This window comes from Symphodus melops (genome assembly GCF_947650265.1).
Source record: "Symphodus melops genome assembly, chromosome: 16".
NCBI lineage: Eukaryota > Metazoa > Chordata > Actinopteri > Labriformes > Labridae > Symphodus > Symphodus melops.
The window spans coordinates 21207338-21228754 of record NC_136706.1 but is presented as its reverse complement, the minus strand read 5'-3'; the positions used below and the strand labels follow the sequence as shown (position 1 = coordinate 21228754).

General features: G+C 44.0%; 2 long non-coding RNA genes across 2 annotated transcripts; both read right to left on the bottom strand.

Moving 5' to 3' along the window:
* Nucleotides 1-10124: 10124 nt before the first annotated feature.
* Nucleotides 10125-11534, bottom strand: LOC306837527. Its single transcript, XR_013780938.1, has 3 exons — nt 11288-11534; nt 11003-11095; nt 10125-10396 (listed from the first exon to the last, which is right to left on the bottom strand). It is a non-coding gene; the product is annotated as an uncharacterized lncRNA (long non-coding RNA).
* Nucleotides 11535-11537: 3 nt separating this feature from the next.
* On the bottom strand, nt 11538-12928 carry LOC306837536. The gene is made up of 3 exons (XR_013780947.1): nt 12858-12928; nt 11908-11952; nt 11538-11801 (listed from the first exon to the last, which is right to left on the bottom strand). It is a non-coding gene; the product is annotated as an uncharacterized lncRNA (long non-coding RNA).
* Nucleotides 12929-21417: the final 8489 nt, after the last annotated feature.

Here is a 21417-nt window from a genome sequence, read left to right as displayed (position 1 = left end):
CCTTGGTTTGACTTGTCAGTTAACAGGTGGACGGAACAGGACGGGCTTTCTTGTAGTCGTGATGCAATGATGGAAATAAAACTGTTTTAATAACAATAATAATATTAAAATAAAGATACGGTGAAAAACCAATTCAGTATACATAAATAATTATTTTAAAAAAAATAAATAAAATCTAAATAGAACTACAAAAGGTTTTGAACTCACAGTGACAAAAATAAAATAAAAAAGCTGGAAAAAAAACTTTGAATAAGAAATGATGAGTTAAAAAAGTAAAATGACGTGATGAAATAAAAAATAAATATACGGAATTTATTATTAATGTATAAAAGAATAAAAGGAAACTAAAATAGTCAATAAAAGGATAAACTCAAACGGAAATCAAAGTGTGCCAATGTCACTACTTGTACGAATTCTTTTCTGACTTAAGGGGGTTCTGGTCCTCAACTGGTGAGTGGGGCCCGAAAGTGGCTCATGACCATGGACTGTAAAATGACCCATGAGTGGATGGCAGGAATGTCCATATCGCGAGTGGCTCCTGTTTTCTTTCATTAACGAGTTAATTTCTTGAGGAAAAAAACCCAGATTTGACTTAATGCATGAAAGCCGGAGTGTCAACCCAGAGATAAATTATAATAATAATAAAAACAGGAATGTAGCGGTCACAGGAGAACACTGTACGTTTGTCTGCTTAGGGGTCAGTACTTTATGTAAATGTCATTAAAATAACTTTTGTTGTTTGAACAAATACGAGAGGGTCGATTTGTCCCGTAGAGAGTGGTTCACACGAAACACATAATCAACTACTGACTTTACAACATGAACCGTTACACTGTCCCCCCCTTACTGAATCCCTCGCCCCGAGGGATCACAAACAAAGTCCCTGAGGCGACCCGGGGGCCTTTTCCGTCTCCAGGGCCGAGTCGTCACCCCTGGCTATGCGCTGGGTCTCCGCCAGTGTAACAGGGACATGGCAGAAGTTGTCCCGAGTGAGTCCAGCCCACCACCCTTGCAGACTCAATGGTGTCATCTGCTTTTGGAGGGAGTGGAGCCAGGTTCCCCCGTCTGTGTTGCTGGGCTCCGCCGTCCGTACACGGGGCAATGCGGGACACAGGAGCAAGGGTCTGCATCGTCCCGTCTACGCAGACCCTGGGCCGTTTCCCTGATCATCAGCCCGCCTAGGGCACCTCACGCTGATGTGGCCAACCTGGATTCACTTGAACCGCAGATCTCACAGCAGGTCCACCGCCATTGTGGTCACATCCTGCGGCCCCTCCAATAATCTCCCTCTCCAACGCCAGCTCCAGCGCCTCCTGCAGAGTGCGGGGGTGCGCCAGCTGGGTCTGAACACGCAGCTCCCTGGGTGTTATGGCACGAACACCACCGCACCACCTCCGCACCACCCAGCCAGCCCTTTGGGTTTGGGTGCGCGTGCGTGCGTGTGCATGCTGCTATGTTGGTGTCAGACGGATGGACCACTCGGACCATCCAACCAACTCGCCCTCCTATCTAAAGTGCATGTTTTGATGATTGTGGGAGGAAGCCGGATTACCCGTGAACCCACACCTCAAGGGAAGAACATGCAAACTCCCCATAGAGGCCCCCCTGGAACACAAGGCCCCAGAGAGTTCTTTTAAATTTTTGGTTTGAAAGAGCCTCTACTTATAACCTCGGTTGGCTTGTTCTGTGACGTCAAGAGTCACGTCATTAATCAGCCTGCAGAAAGCCTCTGTACAGTCTCAACACGTTGTGACGTCACGCTCCGGCTCCAGTATGGTCTAAAACCGATGGGAGGTGGTGCACACATAAAGGTGCTCCTAAGTTGTGACATCACTAAAGCAGTCCACATTTCAATGCTTTAATGAGCCAAACTTAAAGAAAGCTTGTGGTGAACGATCAGCTACTTAGAGGAGCTTACCCATATTATAGAAGATTATTATTAATACTGTGAGCCATATCGATAAGTGAGATGCTATTATTTGACGGCATCTTATAATGATGTGTCTGAACCTAATGATGTTTCTCACAGACTGGGAGGGGCTAAGAGAGTTTAGTGCAAATCAAATAAATGTCTTTAAAATAATAAACAACAACATAACATCAAACACGACTGCAAGATGTGCTCCAAATTATTTAGACTGGCTGTGAATCATATTTTGTTGAGCATGAATGGGTGACCTGTGTATAGTCACTGAACTATTTCACAGTGAGGGCAATAAACTGATGAAGTAAACAAACAAAGTATAGATAATAAATACATGTGTAACCTCCTGCCTGATAAGAGGGGGACACGTTCTGTCCTTAACAATGTCCGAACATCAACAGAACTTTCCATATCTTTCATTATTCATACATTGGCACACCTGGCTCCACCTAGTGTTAAATTTCTGAATTACAAACAAAATATTCAAAGCAAACAGATTTCTCAAACCGAGATAAATGAACAAGTAAAGCCCAATTAGCTCCAAACAGTATTATCTATCTATCTCTGTAAATATCTCTTTAGTCTATGTTTCTATAGGCTATATGTTGGTTTGCATATTTTGTACCTGTGCTTCCGTGCGCGTGTATCTGTGCTTACACGTACAGCTATTTGGTTGGATGGTCGGATTCGTCCGTGCGCGCGCGCACACACACACACACGCGCGCACACACATGCACACGCTGCACTCTATGTTGGTGTCCGATAGACGGACGAATCCAACCACCCAACCAGCCCTGTGTGTTTGGGTGCGCGTGTGTGTTTCGTCTGGTTGGTTACATGGTCGGATTCGTTTGTCCGCCTACACACACAAGCTGCAGGCTGCAAGTTATGTTGGTGTCAGACAGATGGACCACTCGGACCATCCAACCAACAAGCCCTGTGTGTGTGTTTGTGCAGGCTGGTTGGTCTGACGGTCGGATTCATCTGTCCGTCGCACACCAACATAGCCTGCAGCCTGCAGCGTGTGTGTAGGCTCCAGGCTGCAGGTTATGTTGGTGTCACAGGGACGAACTACTCCGACCATCCAACCAACTAGCCCTCCTATCTAAAGTGCATGTTTTGATGATTGTGGGAGGAAACCCACGCCTCAAGGGAAGAACATGCAAACTCCCCATAGAGGCCCTGACCCCCTGCAACTCAAGGCCCCAGAGAGTTCTTTTTAATTTTTGGTTTGAAAGAGCCTCTACTTATAACCTCGGTTGGCTCGTTCTGTGACGTCAAGAGTCACGTCATTAATTAGCTGCGCGTGCAGAAAGCCTCTGTACAGTCTAAACACGTTGTGACGTCACGCTCCGGCTCCAATATGGTCTAAAACCGATGGGAGGTGGTGAAGTAAACAAACAAAGTATAGAGAATAAATACATGTGTAACCTCCTGCCTGATAAGAGGGGGACACGTTCTGTCCTTAACAATGTCCGAACATCAACAGAACTTTCCATATCTTTCATTATTCATACATTGGCACACCTGGCTCCACCTATAGTGTTACATTTCTGAATTACAAACAAAATATTCAAAGCAAACAGATTTCTCAAACCGAGATAAATGAACAAGTAAAGCCCAATTAGCTCCAAACAGTATTATCTATCTATCTCTGTAAATATCTCTTTAGTCTATGTTTCTATAGGCTATATGTTGGTTTGCATATTTTGCCCATGTGCTTGCGTGCGCGTGTATCTGTGCTTACACGTGTATTTGGTTGGATGGTCGGATTCGTCCGTGCGCGTGCGCGCGCAGACACGCACACGCTGCACGCTGTGTTGGACTGCGGTCAACGACAGATGAACGAATCCAACCATCCAACCAGACATGCGTGAAGTTGGCCCCCACCCCACGCAAAACTTCGGGGTCAGGTACCTGATTTTTGTCGTCTCCTTGGTTTGACTTGCCAGTTAACAGGTGGACGGAACAGGACGGGCTTTCTTGTAGTCGTGATGCAATGATGGAAATAAAACTGTTTTAATAACAATAATAATATTAAAATAAAGATACGGTGAAAAACCAATTCAGTATACATAAATAATTATTTTTTTAAAAATAAATAAAATATAAATAGAACTACAAAAGGTTTTGAACTCACAGTGACAAAAATAAAATAAAAAAGCTGGGAAAAAAACTTTGAATAAGAAATGATGAGTTAAAAAATTAAAATGACGTGATGAAATAAAGAATAAATATACGGAAATTATTATTAATGTATAAAAGAATAAAAGGAAACTAAAATAGTCAATAAAAGGATAAACTCAAACGGAAATCAAAGTGTGCCAATGTCACTACTTGTACGAATTCTTTTCTGACTTAAGGGGGTTCTGGTCCTCAACTGGTGAGTGGGGCCCGAAAGTGGCTCATGACCATGGACTGTAAAATGACCCATGAGTGGATGGCAGGAATGTCCATATCGCGAGTGGCTCCTGTTTTCTTTCATTAACGAGTTAATTTCTTGAGGAAAAAACCCAGATTTGACTTAATGCATGAAAGCCGGAGTGTCAACCCAGAGATAAATTATAATAATAATAAAAACAGGAATGTAGCGGTCACAGGAGAACACTGTACGTTTGTCTGCTTAGGGGTCAGTACTTTATGTAAATGTCATTAAAATAACTTTTGTTGTTTGAACAAATACGAGAGGGTCGATTTGTCCCGTAGAGAGTGGTTCACACGAAACACATAATCAACTACTGACTTTACAACATGAACCGTTACACTGTCCCCCCCTTACTGAATCCCTCGCCCCGAGGGATCACAAACAAAGTCCCTGAGGCGACCCGGGGGCCTTTTCCGTCTCCAGGGCCGAGTCGTCACCCCTGGCTATGCGCTGGGTCTCCGCCAGTGTAACAGGGACATGGCAGAAGTTGTCCCGAGTGAGTCCAGCCCACCACCCTTGCAGACTCAATGGTGTCATCTGCTTTTGGAGGGAGTGGAGCCAGGTTCCCCCGTCTGTGTTGCTGGGCTCCGCCGTCCGTACACGGGGCAATGCGGGACACAGGGGCAAGGGTCTGCATCGTCCCGTCTACGCAGACCCTGGGCCGTTTCCCTGATCATCAGCCCGCCTAGGGCACCTCACGCTGATGTGGCCAACCTGGATTCACTTGAACCGCAGATCTCACAGCAGGTCCACCGCCATTGTGGTCACATCCTGCGGGCCCTCCAATAATCTCCCTCTCCAACGCCAGCTCCAGCGCCTCCTGCAGAGTGCGGGGGTGCGCCAGCTGGGTCTGAACACGCAGCTCCCTGGGTGTTATGGCACGAACACCACCGCACCACCCAGCCAGCCCTTTGGGTTTGGGTGCGCGTGCGTGCGTGTGCATGCTGCTATGTTGGTGTCAGAGGGACGAACTACTCCGACCATCCAACCAACTAGCCCCCCTATCTAAAGTGCATGTTTTGATGATTGTGGGAGGAAACCCACGCCTCAAGGGAAGAACATGCAAACTCCCCATAGAGGCCCTGACCCCCTGCAACTCAAGGCCCCAGAGAGTTCTTTTTAATGTTTGGTTTGAAAGAGCCTCTACTTATAACCTCGGTTGGCTCGTTCTGTGACGTCAAGAGTCACGTCATTAATTAGCTGCGCATGCAGAAAGCCTCTGTACAGTCTAAACACGTTGTGACGTCACGCTCCGGCTCCAATATGGTCTAAAACCGATGGGAGGTGGTGAAGTAAACAAACAAAGTATAGATAATAAATACATGTGTAACCTCCTGCCTGATAAGAGGGGGACACGTTCTGTCCTTAACAATGTCCGAACATCAACAGAACTTTCCATATCTTTCATTATTCATACATTGGCACACCTGGCTCCACCTATAGTGTTACATTTCTGAATTACAAACAAAATATTCAAAGCAAACAGATTTCTCAAACCGAGATAAATGAACAAGTAAAGCCCAATTAGCTCCAAACAGTATTATCTATCTTTGTAAATATCTCTTTAGTCTATGTTTCTATAGGCTATATGTTGGTTTGCATATTTTGCCCATGTGCTTGCGTGCGCGTGTATCTGTGCTTACACGTGTATTTGGTTGGATGGTCGGATTCGTCTGTGCGCGCGCGCAGACACGTACACGCTGCACGCTGTGTTGGACTTGCGGTCAACGACAGATGAACGAATCCAACCATCCAACCAGACCTGCGTGAAGTTGGCCCCCACCCCACGCAAAACTTCGGGATCAGGTACCTGATTTTTGTCGTCTCCTTGGTTTGACTTGTCAGTTAACAGGTCGACGGAACAGGACGGGCTTTCTTGTAGTCGTGATCCAATGATAAAGTTGAGACTGTACAGAGGCTTTCTGCAGGCTGATTAATGACGTGACTCTTGACGTCACAGAACAAGCCAACCGAGGTTATAAGTAGAGGCTCTTTCAAACCAAAAATTTAAAAGAACTCTCTGGGACCTTGTGTTCCAGGGGGGCCTCTACGGGGGAGTTTGCATGTTCTTCCCTTGAGGTGTGGGTTCACGGGTAATCCGGCTTCCTCCCACAATCATCAAAACATGCACTTTAGATAGGAGGGCGAGTTGGTTGGATGGTCCGAGTGGTCCATCCGTCTGACACCAACATAGCAGCATGCACACGCACGCACGCGCACCCAAACCCAAAGGGCTGGCTGGGTGGTGCGGAGGTGGTGCGGTGGTGTTCGTGCCATAACACCCAGGGAGCTGCGTGTTCAGACCCAGCTGGCGCACCCCGCACTCTGCAGGAGGCGCTGGAGCTGGCGTTGGAGAGGGAGATTATTGAAGGGCCCGCAGGATGTGACCACAATGGCGGTGGACCTGCTGTGAGATCTGCGGTTCAAGTGAATCCAGGTTGGCCACATCAGCGTGAGGTGCCCTAGGCGGGCTGATGATCAGGGAAACGGCCCAGGGTCTGCGTAGACGGGACGATGCAGACCCTTGCTCCTGTGTCCCGCATTGCCCCGTGTACGGACGGCGGAGCCCAGCAACACAGACGGGGGAACCTGGCTCCACTCCCTCCAAAAGCACATGGCACCATTGAGTCTGCAAGCGTGGTGGGCTGGACTCACTCGGGACAACTTCTGCCATGTCCCTGTTACCCTGGCGGAGACCCAGCGCATAGCCAGGGGTGACGACTCGATTGACTCGTTATCAGGCTTCTGCAGAGCTTGATGACAACACATTGGTTTAAAGCAGGTGTGTTAGAGCAGGGAGACATCTAAAAGTCAGAGGAAGCTGGCCCTCCAGGACTGGAGTTTGACACCTGTGATCCAATGCTTGTCTACTCACCACTTTCACAATGGTTGGTAGGTAGGTAGGTACACAGGTTGTGGGTTAGATGTAGTCTAGAAAAGTGAATGGATGGACAGGGCTGTAGATGAAATGGCTTTTCACTGATAAACAGCGACCAGAGAATTGTTTCATCATCACTCCTCTCTGGGTCTTAAAATCCATTTGACCTACTCTGGACTTTGTGTAACTTCATTCTATTTTTTCTGACCCTCTACCTGCATGTTTGTTTGTTACCCCTGGACACATCAGCTCTTTTAATGTCAATCCACTTACAGCGAGACAACAATTATCTGTTCATCTAACAATAAATGTTTTGAGAGATAAAATGAAGACATGATTCTCAGCCAGTTTTAATCTCTTATCTCTTTATTCATTGGTGCCGTGGTGCATTCAGGGACCCGGAGCAGCCACCAGAACCTCCCCCAGCAGGATCAACAGAGCTTTTTACAGGAACAAAAAATAGATATTCAACAGAACTTCAAGAGATGGAAACAGAGGGCGTTGTCAGCTAAGTATTTAAACGTCAAAGTGAAGATCGTCACTCGTCACATTTCTGTTTCTCAGCTTAGAATATTTCAATTCACTCGAGGTTGTTCTATTACATTTAAATACCACGACTCTGAGTGACGTCTGATCTTTAGCAGAGTGCTGTTCTTCAGTCAAACCTGGACGTTAAAGCAGGAGTGGAAGGCCCTGATTGGACCAAAAGTACTGGAGGTCCTGCAGGATTGTCGACCCTTTTTTTTTAGGTAAACAGTAACAGACTATAAAGATTAACTCAGCGTATTAAGAGCTGATGAAGTAACTAAGGAGTTTGTTTGTTTGGCTTCTTAACAAACCATAAATCAGCATGTTGAAGTCAAGACTTCTGCAGAAGGAATAAAACACTTAACCACCTGCAGAAGGAAATGAAATTATTTTGGTTATTAAGCTAAATTGATTTACATCATGCCCAACTCAAATTTGATTGGAAATTGAGCAAGCTAAAAAGTGTTCCAGATCGTCAAGACTCTCGGTCCGATGGGAGAAGGGGACCAGGCTCGACCCAAGTTCGGGGATGAAGACAGTTGCTTTGAGTACATCAGTAATTTCATGTGCAGTAAGCCCTTGTTAGAATCCGAGGATCAGGGTTTGTAACAATGAATTTGAAAGATGTAGTGGATGAAGTCATTCAAAGTCGTGTATCTGAGCCACTATTACAAATAGCAGCCAAAGTAAATTCAGATGATCAGTTTAATGCTGATGGTATTGCACAGAGTCAAGCTAAGGGTAATGTCAAGTTAGCTTTACATGTAGATGATGAAGATGAGAGACAGCCTGTTTTTGGTAGGGCAACTCACCATGCAGATGTTAATCGTACAGTTGCGAATGACACAGAGCTGCAGAAATTACTTAAGAGCTCAATCAGAAAATTATGCAGTACATGCCCACATCCGTTGATCAGTCTGCATGTCAGCCACCTGTAATGACACAGTCCAGGTCACAAAGTAGAAATGTATCACAACATTCAGCTAAAAGTCCTGTTGAGCACTCAAAACATGTAACACATGACAATGGGTTTTCCTTAAGAGACCTGTCTTATCTCCATCGTAGAGAGTTTAAGATTCAAGGGGGTCAGATTGGAGACCAGGGGTCAGACATTAGTTACAACAACATTTGTCGCCAGATAAAAGAAGCTTTTAAAGAACAGTTTAGTGATGCTGAAATTGTCAGAGCTGTCCTCCAAGTCATCAAGCCTGGAAATGTCAAGGACATGCTAATGAACAAAGATGAACTTACAGTAGAGGAGCTTAAAGACTTCCTACACTCTCACCTTGGTGAACAAAACAACACAGAGCTTTTCCAAGAGTTAATGTGCACCAAACAAAATGACAATGAGACACCCCAACAGTTCTTATATAGAGTCATAGGACTGAAACAGAAGATCTTGCTTGCTTCGAAACACACAGACACAGACATAAAATACTCTGCCAGCACGGTCCAAGATGTTTTTCTCCACACTGTATATCAAGGTCTAGGGCACAGACATGGTGACATTCAAAGGGAGCTAAAACCACTGCTTGAAGATACTACAGTCACTGATGAAGCTATCCTGAAACAACTGAAAAAGGTGATGAGTGATGAAAGTGAAAGACAGCGTCGCCATGGTCCAGTCACTCGTCAAAAGCACACAAATGTGCACAGTACTCAGGTTGAGATAAATGCAACTCAGTGTCCTAGCGTGAAGGAGGAAAGCACAGGAAGAAAACCTAAAATGGACACAATACAGCAGTTAACAGAAAAGGTTGAAAAGCTGACAAGTATTGTTGAGTTAATGAAACAGTCGTTACAAAAGCCATTAGCCTTAATGTACTAGAGATAAAGAAAAGAAAACAAGGCAAAAACTAAATTCCCATGGATCAAATTGGCAACAAACAAAAATAAGATAATTAACATTCACAGACCAGGAATCTGATATTAATGGGATGCTAGTAGAAAATGTCCTTTGAATGTAAGCCAGTAAAAACAAAACATGAAACGAACTCCATTTATCCTGACATGAGTGATGGAGGAGACAATGGATGTGAGAAGTGTGGAGGGTAGTCACACTCAGAGATAAAATGTGGAGGTAAAGTGAGCAAACTGTTCATCCAGTCTAAACCCCCGTAATCTCTCTCCACTCCCCATGACTGCATATGATGTTGATCGTGTACTTCCAGCAGTTCAATAAACAGCCTCTTCTTCCCTGTAACTTAAGTCAATTCTGAGTCCAATTCTCAAGTCCAAAATGTTGTAGGTCATAGAGTGTCTTTATATGGGGTGAAAATGAAGGCAAGAACAATACAACCAAAAATAAAGATCCGATGATGAACTTTGCCAACAAGTGTTCACCTCATTTTTCAGCTGCTGTATCTTTGTGTTCAGCTTGTGCCCATCCAGGTTCATTAGGATCTTCTAGAAAAACTCAAATGTGTACTTGAGGTTGTCTGGAAAGTTTAGATCCAGGGCATAAATGAGCCCAAACATCATTATGACCCCCATGATGACACTGTCCACGTTGCTCAGGACTTTGATGCCTTCGATAACAACTCCCACATCCTCTGGCTGCCTCTCGCCATCTCCACGGATTATGTATATCCCCATGACCGTGAGGATCAATGTCCCTTTCTGCATCCTCAGTGGCGGAGGCCTGAACAACAACACAAAAACATAACACTTGTATTAGATAAAAGGCTGAACACCACTAACAGAAAATCAACTGTTTTGTGGCATGCATCTGTAATGTGTTATATATGAATTTGAATTTTTTTTTTAAGTCCTCATTGCTTGTCAAATCAATCATGTATCTATCATGAGTTAAATGTGATTGGAAAGTTAACCATATATATATATATATATATATATATATATATATATATATATATATATATATAAAATAATATGTTTGACATTGGGCCAGTAAATAACTTCAGCAAGCAGCCATGAACATAATGCAATTGCTGCTAAATGATCCTTTAGGCAACCACATCCCTATAGAGATGGACCTGTGGGACAGAAATAGCTGTTTTACTCCACAGGGCCTCCGACCATTTGCCACTATCAGCTTAGGAGACTCTGACTCTGTCTTTTCTTGCACCTACCAGTGATTTCAAACCAAAATAAAAATTCAAAGAGCCACATTGTTTACAAAATGCCAAAAAGTTGTAGTGTGTTGAGCTCAAAGGACCACAATATATGTAAATATGAATCTGTAACACTATTTCATGCTACTGTGTAAGACGAACTATTGACTTACCAGATATTCCTCGAAGAAAGTGTCTGGATCTTCATTGAGGTAGATAACAAGGCTTCTCAGGATGCACTCCCTCCTGGTGTCAATGTCGTCACACTAAAGCAGGGGTGAAAAATCAAAACAGAATTTGGCTAAATATTGGTGCAACAGTGGCACAGGGAGGGGGGCAAGTTGACTAGAGGGTGTGAAAAAACAAGATAAACTAACACACACACACATACATATATATATATATATATACATATATATATATATATATATAAAAACGGTTCGAGTATTTCTACTTACCAAATCTATTTTTGCCAGAACGTCTTTGATTTGTTGCCCCTTCACTCCTTTGCTTTTGAAGATCTGCATCAACTTGAGTGAAAAGTGGTCCAGTTGTGACATAAACTTTGACTTCAGTGGCTTTGTAGTGATCCGCAAGAACTCCTCATTAATCTGAAAAATATATTTTTAAAAATCTTTAGAAAAAATTACCATTTTCTTACAGTTAAATATCAATACAAGTTACAAGTTAACTTACTTCACTCTGCTGGAATTCCTCAATCATGGGCCTCTGTTCATGACACTTGAATGTAGCTACTTCTGCTGTTTTGGGAGTTTGCTGTTTACCATGAACTTTGTATGTATGATTTAGTAGCTTACTCCATGTACTAAAACCTGCATGGGCAATCTGCATATGGACATGGATAGCGATAACTGCCCCTTAAATGCCCGTGAGTCTGCCTAAAATGCTGCAACAACAAATACCTGCTAGATAGTTCCAAACTGCATTCTTTACACTGCCACGTTCATAGTCCTGAAATAGAGAATAAAGAGAATTAGCATATATAACATCACATCAAAAGGATGACAATGATAGAGATCAGCTTGTACCAGCATTAAACACATAACCTATTACTTACAATCACTAAGAGGCTGCCACATGAAGCTTGAAAAAAAAGATCAATCTGCAAAAGATGATAACATTAAGTTGTGAGTGCAAGTACCAGAATACCCAGAAATGCAGACAAGTTGCAATTGAATTAAAGCTCTGACCAATAAAACAAGATAACATTTAGAATAGGCTACCCATTATTTGACAAACAATTAAGTTTCAATAATTAAATTCAAGACATGAGATTATTTTAAATTCTGCCATTTTATTAAAATAAACACAGGAACAATATTAACCTTCCTGCATGTATTCACTGACCATCTATAACCTAGAATCTACATTTACTGCTTAATCGACAGCTTTACTGAAGGAGAGAGGGTGTGAAAGAGGCAGAGACCGGCGGAGATGATGGAGTTCAACAAAACAGGGCAAGCTCAACACCAACAGGATCTGGTGCCTGAACTTCAACCAGAGTCACTCGCGATAGCGCGAGATAATACTCTTTATGAGGTATAAAACACTATATAATCCTTATAAACACGCATTCAAACACACATACAGGCAGTCTCCGGAGTGCCGGAGCTGACACGCAACGCAGCGGACCCAGCGGAAGCACACACATTGAATAAAGTAAAACTACATGGGCAGACATTACATGCATTTATCTCCGACTGTCGAGTCAATAATCTTACCCGCTCACGCTGGTCCTCACGTTCATCCCGGCCTGACTTATGTTATATAATAAGTGAGGGCAAATTCGTTCACCTCACAATCATCGTGCAGTTTTCCGACTGCCGTGTTCATTTCTGGACTATTAAACTAGCGGCCATGTTGGAGGTTACCAAGCTAGCACGCAAACTCGGACTTTAAAAGTAAAGTTCACCCCCACAAACATTACACGAATTGTGGTATATAGCACTGAATACACCAGCGGTACAGTCTACAGTATTACAGTTATAAAAAACAATTAATACTTACCAAAGACCGAGCTCCAACCTGCTGCAGGTTTCCCGATTACGGTTGATGTGGTCTAATCCAGCCGAAAGACGTTATGCCCGCGAAGATTATGCGCATGCGCAAAGGGCGGCTCCAAATTCTGAACTCATTTATTTTGCGTTAATCAACATCAAATCAATCCCACAGGATCAATTATGAGAAAGTTTATGTTTCACTGACTAAATATATCTGTCTATATTTTAAAACTCGATATTTTTTAATAAATTCAACAATACTTAAGTGTGTCACATCTAAGAAGGGCTTGAATCAGTTTTTTGAGTGTATTAATAATAATCTTCTATAATATGCTTTTGTCCAACCAGACGAAACACACACGCGCACCCAAACACACAGGGCTGGTTGGGTGGTTGGATTCGTCCGTCTATCGGACACCAACATAGAGTGCAGCGTGTGTGCGTGTGTGCGCGTGTGCGTGTGTGTGCATGTGCATGTGCGTCTGCGCGCGCACGGACGAATCCGACCATCCAACCAAATAGCTGTACGTGTAAGCACAGATACACGCGCACGGAAGCACAGGTACAAAATATGCAAACCAACATATATTGGGGCGGCAGTAGCTCAGTCTGTAGGGACGTGGGTTGGGAACCGGAGGGTCGCCGGTTCAAGTCCCGGCACGGACCAAGTCCGGAACCTGGTCTGGTAGCTGGAGAGGTGCCAGTCCATTTCCTGAGCACTGCCGAGGTGCCCCTGAGCAAGGCACCGAACCCCAAAACTGCTCTGGAGTGCTCGCTGTGGGCAGCCCCCTCACTCTGAGACCTCTCCATTAATGCATGTCACTAGAACCCTGTTTGTGCTTGTGTGTATCTCGGCCTATGTGTGTGTTAGACAGAGTGTAAAAACTGAATTTCCCCTCGTGGGATTAATAAAGTGTAAATTATTTATTATAGCCTATAGAAACATAGGCTAAAGAGATATTTACAGATAGATAGATAATACTGTTTGGAGCTAATTGGGCTTTACTTGTTCATTTATCTCTGTTTGAGAAATCTCTGTTTGCTTTCAGTATTTTGTTTGTAATTCAGAAATGTAACACTAGGTGGAGCCAGGTGTGCCAATGTATGAATAATGAAAGATATGGAAAGTTCTGTTGATGTTCGGACATTGTTAAGGACAGAACGTGTCCCCCTCTTATCAGGCAGGAGGTTACACATGTATTTATTATCTATACTTTGTTTGTTTACTTCACCACCTCCCATCGGTTTTAGACCATATTGGAGCCGGAGCGTGACGTCACAACGTGTTTAGACTGTACAGAGGCTTTCTGCACGCGCAGTTAATTAATGACGTGACTCTTGACGTCACAGAACAAGCCAACCGAGGTTATAAGTAGAGGCTCTTTCAAACCAAACATTAAAAAGAACTCTCTGGGACCTTGTGTTCCAGGGGGGCCTCTATGGGGAGTTTGCATGTTCTTCCCTTGAGGTGTGGGTTCACGGGTAATCCGGCTTCCTCCCACAATCATCAAAACATGCACTTTAGATAGGAGGGCTAGTTGGTTGGATGGTCCAAGTGGTTCGTCCCTCTGACACCAACATAGTGCAGCCTCCAGCATGTGTGTGTGCGTGCTGGGTGCAGGCTGCCTGCACACTATGTTGGTGTCCGATCGACGGACGAATCCGACCAACCAGCCTGCAAACACTTACGAACTCTCTGGGACCTTGTGTTCCAGGGGGGTCGGGGCCTCTGTGGGGAGTTTGCATGTTCTTCCCTTGAGGCGTGGGTTTCCCCCCACAATCATCAAAACATGCACTTTAGATAGGAGGGCGAGTTGGTTGGATGGTCGGAGTAGTTCGTCCCTCTGACACCAACATAACCTGCAGCCTGGAGCCTACACACACGCTGCAGGCTGCAGGCTATGTTGGTGTGCGACGGACAAACGAATCCGACCGTCCGAACAACCAGCCTGCACAAACACACACACAGGGCTTGTTGGTTGGATGGTCCGAGTGGTCCATCTGTCTGACACCAACATAACCTGCAGCCTGCAGCGTGTGTGTGTGTGTGTGTGTAAACGGACAGACGCACGCACGCACGCACGCGCACCCAAACACAAAGGGCTGGTTGGGTGGTTGGATTCGTCCGTCCATCGGACACCAACACAGCGTGCAGCGTGTGCGTGTGTGTCTGCGCGCGCGCACGGACGAATCCGACCATCCAACCATATACACGTGTAAGCACAGATACACGCGCACGGAAGCACACGGACAAAATATGCAAACCAACATATAGCCTATAGAAACATAGACTAAATAGATATTTACAGATAGATAGATACTACGGTTTGGAGCTAATTGGGTTTTACTTGTTCATTTATCTCGGTTTGAGAAATCTCTGTTTGCTTTGAGTAGATAGATAGATAGATAGATAGATAGATAGATAGATAGATAGATAGATAGATAGATAGATAGATAGATAGATAGATAGATAGATAGATAGATAGATAGATAGATAGATAGATAGATAGATAGATAGATAGATAGATAGATAGATAGATAGATAGATAGATAGATAGATAGATAGATAGATAGATAGATAGATAGATACTTTATTGATCCCGAGGGAAATTCAGAGTATTTTGTATGTAATTCAGAAATGTAACACTAGGTGGAGTCCTGGTTTCATGCTGGTTATAAAGCCAAGGCTCCAGGTGGTTGGAGCCAGGTGTGCCAATGCATAGATAACAAAAGATTTGGAAAGGTCTGTTGATGTTCGGTCTGTTATTGTGTGTTAGCACACTAATGCACCTTTAGGTGTGCACTCCCTATCTTACTAAATCTATCTGCATACACTACCAAGCTCCCCACCTATCTATCATATACAGAGCTGTACTTGAGATGGACATGAAATATTCAAGCTGACCCCACTTCATTCGTTTGTTGGACTTCAGAGATAAGTTTTAAGGCTACACGTTTCCTATTTGTCCATCTAATGCAGGGGAGTCAAACTCCAGTCCTGGAGGGCCGGCTTCCTCAGACTGTTAGATTTCTCCCTGCTCGGACGCAGCTGAATCCAATGAGTGACTCGTTATCAGGCTTCTGCAGCGCTTGATGACAACACATTGGTTTAAAGCAGGTGTGTTAGAGCAGGGAGACATCTAAAAGTCTGAGGAAGCCGGCCCTCCAGGACTGGAGTTTGACACCTGTGATCTAATGCTTGTCTACTCACCACTTCCACAATGGTTGGTAGGTAGGTAGGTACACAGGTTGTGGGTTAGATGTAGTCTAGAAAAGTGAATGGATGGACAGGGCTGTAGATGAAATGGCTTTTCACTGCTAAACAGCGAACAGAGAATTGTTTCATCACCACTCCTCTCTGGGTCTTAAAATCCATTTGACCTACTCTGGACTTTGTGTAACTTCATTCTATTTTTTCTGACCCTCTACCTGCATGTTTGTTTGTCACCCCTGGACACATCAGCTCTTTTAATGTCAATCCACTTACAGCGAGACAACAATTATCTGTTCATTTAACATTAAATGTTTTGAGAGATAAAATGAAGACACGATTCTCAGCCAGTTTTAATCTCTTATCTCTTTATTCATTGGTGCCGTGGTGCATTCAGGGACCCGGAGCAGCCACCAGAACCTCCCCCAGCAGGATCAACAGAGCTTTTTACAGGAACAAAAAATAGATATTCAACAGAACTTCAAGAGATGGAAACAGAGGGCGTTGTCAGCTAAGTATTTAAACGTCAAAGTGAAGATCGTCACACGTCAATCAGTGTGCACCTCTCTGGCGACCTCACCTGGTGTCAGGACGTCTCCACCTCCCAGGGAGACTGATGGAGACCCATCCTCTCCAGCTCACAGAGGCTCAGTGGACAGAGTCCTGGCCAGTTGTATCACAGTGTGGTTCAGGTCCTGCAAGACAAACCTGTGTACAACGCACCATGAGAGATGATCCAGATCATCCAGTTTCACAGTGTACCCAGAGCCTCTTTGAAGGACCGTTTTTTATCCCTCACACAGAGCGTGTCCCCCTCTTATCAGGCAGGAGGTTACACATGTATTTATTATCTATACTTTGTTTGTATACTTTGTTCGTACTTCCGCCGGACACCAACATAGCCTGCAGCGTGTGCGTGCGTGCGTGCTTTACTTTACTTTACTTTACGTGGGCTTTACTTGTTCATTTATCTCTGTTTGAGAAATCTCTGTTTGCTTTGAGTATTTTGTTTGTAATTCAGAAATTTAACGCTAGGTGGAGCCAGGTGTGCCAATGTATGAATAATGAACGATATGGAAAGTTCTGTTGACGTTTACTTCACCACCTCCCATCGGTTTTAGACCATATTGGAGCCGGAGCGTGACGTCACAACGTGTTTAGACTGTACAGAGGCTTTCTGCACGCGCAGCTAATTAATGACGTGACTCTTGACGTCACAGAACGAGCCAACCGAGGTTATAAGTAGAGGCTCTTTCAAACCAAAAATTAAAAAGAACTCTCTGGGGCCTTGAGTTGCAGGGGGTCAGGGCCTCTATGGGGAGTTTGCATGTTCTTCCCTTGAGGCGTGGGTTTCCTCCCACAATCATCAAAACATGCACTTTAGATAAGAGGGCTAGTTGGTTGGATGGTCGGAGTAGTTCGTCCCTCTGACACCAACATAACCTGCAGCCTGGAGCCTACACACACGCTGCAGGCTGCAGGCTATGTTGGTGTGCGACGGACAGATGAATCCGACCGTCAGACCAACCAGCCTGCACAAACACACACACAGGGCTTGTTGGTTGGATGGTCCGAGTGGTCCATCTGTCTGACACCAACATAACTTGCAGCCTGCAGCTTGTGTGTAGGCGGACAAACGAATCCGACCATGTAACCAACCAGACGAAACACACACGCGCACCCAAACACACAGGGCTGGTTGGGTGGTTGGATTCGTCCGTCTATCGGACACCAACATAGAGTGCATCGTGTGTGTGTGCGTGTGTGTGTGCGCAAGCGCGCACGGACGAATCCGACCATCCAACCAAATAGTTGTACGTGTAAGCACAGATACACGCGCACGGAAGCACAGGTACAAAATATGCAAACCAACATATAGCCTATAGAAACATAGGCTAAAGAGATATTTACAGAGATAGATAGATAATACTGTTTGGAGCTAATTGGGCTTTACTTGTTCATTTATCTCGGTTTGAGAAATCTCTGTTTGCTTTGAATATGTTGTTTGTAATTCAGAAATGTAACACTATAGGTGGAGCCAGGTGTGCCAATGTATGTGTTAGCAGAACAACTTTTTACGCAGTGTTCAAACGAAGACACAAACACACATGAACTTCTCTTTGCTGTGAACATCCGCATTGCGGGCACACGCACTTTTATTAAGTTCACCTGTAGGGTCACTAATTACACAGGTTAGGTCACATGACAACACATGGGAAATCAAAATAGAAAAACAAATACAGACAGGGGCATAATCTCAACACAAAATGAAATTAGAGCACAAATCTCAACACCCCCGCTTGCTCACATTTCCCAAATTCCATCTTATGAACATGCATACAGAAAAATGCAGACACTTCATATTCCAAACATAAACATCTTAAACCTTTCCAGCTTTAACTTAGTAGCAGGCTTCGTTAACACATCTGCAACCATATCATTGGTTAGGCAGTACTTAAGGTGTATTTCACCATCATTCACTAAGGACCTAACAAAGTGCTATTTTATGTCGACATGCTTGCAGCGTTGTCTATGAACTGGATTTTTGGCTAATGCTATAGCTCCTTGATTGTCTTCATAGACACAGCATTTGTAACCTTGACCGTCAAAACACTTAATCAGCTGTTTTAAATGTAAACATTCCTGCATTGTCGCAGCTAATGCCATATATTCGGCCTCACAGGTAGATAATGCAACTGTTGGCTGTCGTTTGGTTTTCCAAGAAACCAGTGGACCGTTCTTGTTTAAGCTGATGCAGTACCCTGTCGTACTCTTTCTATCATCAACATCAGAAGCCCAATTTGCATCACTGTAGGCATGAATCAGGTTGTCCTCTGCATATTTACAAAAACACAATGCTTTGTCTTGGGTTCCCTTCAAATATCGTAAAACATGCTTCACAATTGCCCATTGATCAGAAAAAGGTTCGTTGAAATACATAGACAGTTTACTCACAACAAAACTTCAATCTGGCCTTGTACAGGTTGCTAAGTAAATTAAACTCCCTACTGCCTCTCTGTATTTCCTGACATCATCCATGTCTTCCGCATCATTACTGTAATCAAGTTTTTGTTCACGTGGGGTTGCTCTTGGTTTACAGTTTAACATAGAAGATCTTTCCAGAACTTTTTGTACATACTTGCTCTGAGACATTTTGACAGTGTCACCATTTTGTACAAAATCAATACCAAGAAAATGAGAGAGTTTGCCAAGATCTTTAATTTGAAACTTGGAATTCAGCATTTCTTTGACACATTTCAAGATTTTCTCATCACTAGCAGCAATAATTAAATCATCAACCCATATGATTATGTGAATCTTCACTTTCTCAGTGACTTTACTATAGACACAATGGTCAACTGGATTTTGCACAAACTTCATTTCACACAGATAGTTATGCAACATCTTGTTCCAATTGCGTCCTGACTGTTTTAGTCCATACAGGGATTTGTTTAGTTTACATACTAGTGTGTCATTATCGCCATTATCTCCAGATTTTATTTCATAACCTTCTGGCTGATCCATGTATATCTCGCATTCAATTGGCGCATGCAAATATGCGGTTTTCACGTCCATCTGGTGGACAATCAGATCATTCTGCACCGCTTTTTGTACAAAAACTCTTACGCTCGTCATGCTCGCTGTTGGAGAAAAGGTCTCGTCATAATTTACGCCTTGTTTTTGACTAAATCCTTTTGCGACATATCTAGCCTTGTATTTGTCTGTTCCATCAGTGTTCTTTTTCAAGGCATAAACCCACCTTCCCCCCACTACACCTTTGCCCTCGGGTAGTGTGGTCAGGGTGAATGTTGAGTTGTCATTTAACGATTGCACTTCTTCATCCATAGCATTACGCCATTTCTTCGCGTTTACTGAACTTACAGCTTCTTTGTATGTTAAAGGGATATCACATAAAAGTTTATAGCAGTAATCAATGTTGGTCATATCATCTCCGAAACCACAAATGTAATCGCCATAACGCTCTGGCTCTCTTCGCTCTCTGGCAGGATAGCGCCTCTCTAGAGGCGCATCTCCATTCTCACGCTCTTCTTTCTCCGCTTTTATTGTGCCTGTTGCGCCTGAGTCGCGCTCTGCGTCACTTTCAGTTATCTCTAGGCCTATTTGTGAGACAGATCTGTCCGAACTTCTGCATAGCGACATTTGGCTGCCTACCGGTTAACATGTAATAAGGTGTCTGTTTAGTGCGCTTGTTAAAACACCTATTCCTTACGACTGCCGCGGTCTGGACAGCATATGTCCACAAATATTTTGGTAGCTCGCTCTCGATGAGCATACACCTGGCCATATCAAACAGTGTTCGCCAACTGCGTTCGGCTGTGCCGTTTTGGTGCGGGGAATATGGGGCCGAGGTTTCATGCCGGATACCTTTCTCGCTCAGCAATGTCCGAAACTCTCTGCCCGTGTACTCAGTCCCGTTGTCAGATCGCATCGATTTTATTGTCCCATAAGGGGCCATATCAGCTATGAACTTTTCAGTAGCTTGCACGGTGTCACTCTTTTTTTTTTCAGAAAATAAACAAATACCGCACTAGAATAATCATCTGTAAAAGATAATGCGTATCTGTGACCATCTAGAGACATTGGATCTATGGGGCCGGCTAAATCAGTATGAACCATGTCAAGTGGCGCTTTGGCCCTTCGATCTAGATTTCTGTTTCTGGTTTGCACAAATTTCCCCTGTATGCAGACCTCACAACTAGGGGTAGGTATGCCTCCCTTTTTATCAATGACCATCCCATCAACAACATCACACATTCTCCTTAAATCTGCAAAATTACAATGTCCGAAAATCTCATGCCAGCCCTGCAGATCTAAGCTTTTCTTGCATTTGTCATTACAGTCATTTTCTGTTGTGTGTAGATAATAAAGTTTGTTGTGCACATGTATGGGGAATTTGGTACCGTCTTTATGTAGCAGGACGTTTCTCTTCTCGCTGAAAATCACAGTAGCTCCATTTGAAGTAGCAGCCTTCACGGAGAAGATATCTTGAGGGTATGTAGGAATGTACAGGGCACCCTTCAGCATTGTTCGGAATGATTGTCCCTTGCTGTCGATTAGCCACACCTCCGCGTCACCCCTGCGTTTGGCCACTCCATTGCACCTGGATCCGTCAGCCAGTTCCACACAATGGGTACCAGCCTGGAAACTTTCATCAAACTTTTTGAAGTTTGCAATGTCTGTGACAATGTGTGACGTGGCACCTGCATCGACCATCAGCCCTCTTCTCACACCAGGCACCTGCTTCTCCGCGTCTTTGTCACTTATCTGGAAGGCGAACTCCTTACACCCAGTCTTCTCTGAAACTCTCTGTGCTTTGTCCCGCTGTTTCCTCCGT